At 37.1% G+C, this 4,332-nt stretch overlaps 1 protein-coding gene across 2 annotated transcripts in view; it reads left to right on the top strand.

Annotated features, from left to right (window-relative positions):
• Positions 1 to 786: 786 nt before the first annotated feature.
• MED14 (mediator complex subunit 14) overlaps positions 787 to 4,332 on the top strand; it is a 63,410-nt gene continuing 59,864 nt past the window's right edge. The window contains exon 1 of one of the 2 annotated variants that reach the window (XM_089252317.1): positions 787 to 862. The gene's annotated coding sequence lies outside the window, so the exon portion shown is untranslated. The remainder of the gene's footprint in view (positions 863 to 4,332) is intronic. The other variant, XM_089252318.1, reaches the window with a different exon arrangement.

Genomic DNA, 4,332 nt, shown 5'->3' with positions numbered 1-4,332 from the left:
GTGAAAACTGTATTTCTATGAGCATATGTCCCGTTTTATTGAACGATGGATAAAAATGTAATCCAAAAACATTTTTTTTTGCCCTTTTATGCATTCAAAAATGATAGAAATTTTATTTTTCGTTGATTAATTAAATGTATTATAAGACATTTATCAAAATATAAAAATGGAAATATCTTTTGTTTTTGCGTTAAAAGGATGCAAGCCTCCAAATTTCTGTCGTCTGCTTCTCTCCATGTCACTTGTTTTGGCCGTCTCCTTGTGTCCTGAAAAAATAACTGAACTGGAAGTTTGAACTGCCAGTTCTGTTTGTGAGCTTAGCTTGTAGGGAACCGAACAAACCGACTTCTTGTCTGTCGTCTGCTCATTTAGAGGTTCTTTGTTTTGGATGTCTCCTTATGCTCAAATAAAATAACCGAACTTTCAGTTTGAATTTCCAGTTCAGTTCATGAGCTTTTTGTATAAGGAACTGAGCCGAATAAAGAATATAGATTTTTTTACTTTAAACTTCATTATCACCACATGTGTCACTTTTAAATTTGAGATTAGATGGCAGCACATTACTATAAAGTGGAGTGTGGAAAAATTCACTTTTTATGAGGGATCATCCGGTTAAGACGCCTTCATATTGTTATATCGCCTTCTTGTATTAAGGAGTTCTACATCCGGTGTATGTCCCTCAAGAGCACCGAGCTATAAGTGCTCAGGAGTAATGCTGATGATGATTATGACGTCTATTCGAAAAGCCTTGTTAGAAGAAGTTAAATTTCAGAAAACTATCCTAGATACCCAACAGGCACTTCGTCATTCATTTCTTCCATGTTTGTGTTTATTATCTTACCCTACGCGACTGATTATGCAAGTAAATAAGTTTGTTTATTTCAATTTAATATTTATTTTATATATTGATATATAACTGATTGATTAGTTTATCGAAATGGTGCAGTTTTGTTGTTATTGTTATTAATGTTATTAGATGGCACGGAAGTAAACGCAACCATTTAGTGTTTGGTAGGGAATACAGTGGATCCCGCTTATAACGTTCCCCCGCTTAGTACAACTCATTTTCATGGCACCAACTTTCAATAATTCTTATCGAAATTTCCCGTTCAAAGCGTTTTTCTCGCTTGCAACGTTTTTTTCTTGATGGTTTATTAATAAAACGTTATAAGCGGGTTCACTGTAGATGCTTCGCTAGTGGTGTCTCAACCTGTAATCCAACCAGGCTCGGATCTTTAGGGAAGGGTGATTTCTCTTCCCCCCCCCCTCAAAACGAAATGTGATAATTCATGAAAGTATCGGATCTTCTACATGATAATACAGTATTGCATTCAATCAATCTGTTGAAAATTACTTGTACCAATGTTTTTAGACCAAATTCAAGAAACTTCGACTAAAAAAAAAGGGAAAAACCGGGAAATTTTTTCCAAAGTAATCGGGACGGGAAAAAGTATCCCGGAAAATGTAGGACAAATTATGCTCACCCTATTCACAGCGTCTAATTTTTAGCAATTTGTAAAATCACCCCTCCCAACAGCGAGTGCTAGATCAGCCCATGGGTCCAACCATGGCCCCTACATAAGAGGGGCTGACAGGGCCCGGAACGGTTATCATCATTTTTTTGCTTTTTCACGCTATAAGTTAACTATAGAAGGGGCCCGTTAAAAGTCTGGCCAAGAGGCCCGCAAAGGATCCCAGCCTGGGGGCCCTGATACAGGATGCGGGGGCCATGGGTCCAACGCCTCTGTCTCAAGAACATTTTTTAGCATATAAAGGTTCTAAAACTAGCTTAGACGCCAGGAATGCCCCTCCCCCCGATATCCTGCAACAGGGCCCCACAGGCTGGGATCTTTAGTGAACCATTCTATAGGTCTATGTTTGCTAGGTTCTTTGGCAGGCTCCCCAAGCCAGACTATATACCACACCACCCTATAGTGAATTTTTAATGTGAAAGAAGATGATTAGGATCATCTAGGGCTGGTCAGCCCTACTCTTGTGGGAGCCATGACCCTAGTTCTTTAACTCACTAAACTTCCTTCCCGTGCTTGGCATTGGGGGTTTGTACATTTGCCTCATAGTTTCTTAAACTTTTGTTCCATCGCCCCCAACTCAAACTTACCCTTAACTTAATTCATTTTGGGGTTTAAATCCGAGTCCCCCTGTGATGCTAATCCATTACTATGACCATTCGTGGCAAAATGTCGGGAGAAAAAGTTATTGGATATGCTTCAGCTTTGAATTAACTGCGGTGTCTGTTTGGTACATTAGATATTTTGATGTCTTACCTAACCTTAGCTATTTTCCCCTCCGAATTTACAACTAAAACTAAGCACACCGTATCTACCTTGATACTGCTTATTTTGGGAAACCCCGGTTTACCTACATGTTCGACACATGTTAAAAAAGTCAGGAACACTTACCAAAATGGTGGTACCATTCAATGATTTGATATAAATTGGCTGTTTCCTAAATTGGCATCATTCTTACTAATTCCCCCTCCCACTTTTTGGCAATATATCATATTTTAACTTGTATAAGGAACCCCCCTTTTTTGTCAAAAACTGGGTCCCATGAATAAAGGGGGGGGGGGTTATTTTATATTGATATCATAGATAATTATTATTAACAAAGTGCTCAATTCCACGAAACTCAAATTTTTACTTGTAATACAGCAAGTTACATGTGCAGAAAGCAATGGTGCATACATAAAACAATCACCACTAACAATAAGCTGGTATAACATACTTTTTGTTTATGATTTAATTTGAAACAAAAATGATATCTTCGATGAAAATGTTTTTTTAAATTTTGAGCCCAAAAAAATCAGAAATTTCCTTATGCATGTTAAAATACGGTATTTTACCATCTCGCCAGTCCCAATAACCTCAGCATGGTGTGTGTACCCAATTCTATAGAAAAAATGGCAGTCATTTTAATGAATTCCCAATATACAGTTCAACTTTTTTGTCACAAAATTTTCAACTATGCCAAAACAGTATTATGTCCGATACATCCTCCTCCTCGGCTCATTTTCGAATATTGTTCCTACATCATTCCTACTCTCCCGCTGGTATATAACCCTAACAAATAATGGCCTATATACTAGCGAGTCAATTTGTTTTTTAATAGGTTTTTTTGCAGTTATTTATATGAAGCTTCAAGGCACAAATGTGAGTCGTTTTCCCATTTGAAAAAGTGTCTTCGCAGAGAGCAGGCAGACCATCATAATGATACTGCATACTGAGAATTTACCGATATCATAATGAATTTTCTCTGTTCAATATACAATTGTACAATCCTGTTGTGCCAAAATGCTGAAAATAATAACTAATTACTGCATTTATGAATATCCGATATAGAAAATTTCGGCAAGAATGGTATTTTATTCGTAAGATTAAATTCCATAAAATCCAAAAATTCTTCTTCAGAAATAGAATCAGAATGTGAAATATTACTGTAATATTCCAAGAAAGTTCTGGAGCATTCTGCCAGCATATCATCTATTGCTAGATTGTGATCTCTTGGTTAAAGACGAGACAGTGCTGCTTTTGTCAGTTCCTAGAACCGCTCCAATAAAGAGGGGTCAGCATAATCATGATTCAGTTCATGTCAGCGTTTTGCAGTGTTTGTAAACATCAGAACCATTGAAATGTCTAACAGTTTTGACAGACAACTTACAGCAGTGATTTTTGTCATCCCGCTGTTCTCTCGCATACCTTAATAAAGACCCATTTCAAATCGCTGAACAGGCACGCACCAATATCGACTGCTTGTCTTTGAAATAGGGTGGTGATGTCCCTAGAAGCCATGATGCACACTTTGACTTCAGTGTATGGGTCTGATGCTCTTTATTCAAACCCACTTAAATATCAATATTACTTTTGATATAATGTGAATAATTTTCATTTAAAGTCTGTAAATACCATTTGTCACATCTCGGCAGTAATAACACCTTATACAGGATTCTGTCCAGTCGAAATTTGTGTCAGTTTTCCGAACCCTTCGTAAAATAGGTACTTTTCTGTTATAACCATCCATTTGGTGTATTTTTTGTTTTGGCTACCGCTTCTCGAACTGATTGGCACTATTTTTTTTTTTTGCCTTGGCAAATTTGCACTGCCAGTTTAGCTCAGCTTCTTTCCTGGCGAGTTTTCTTGGAGTCAGTTTGGTTCTCTCACTCAACCACATTTTCTTTACTCTTCAGTTAAAACAGTGGTTTTTTCCATAACAACATAACTTATCTGTGTTGTGAAGGTGTTGCTTGATAGAACGGAACTCTGTTATTATTAACATGGAGATGAAAATTCAGCCAAAGGTGTATTATCGATACAA

This window comes from Pholcus phalangioides, unplaced genomic scaffold, assembly GCF_987345545.1.
Source record: "Pholcus phalangioides strain wild (caught in Gottingen) unplaced genomic scaffold, Ppha-v1.0 ptg000028l_1, whole genome shotgun sequence".
NCBI lineage: Eukaryota > Metazoa > Arthropoda > Arachnida > Araneae > Pholcidae > Pholcus > Pholcus phalangioides.
The sequence above is the reverse complement of the archived record's forward strand: the minus strand, read 5'-3'. Positions and strand labels throughout refer to the sequence as shown.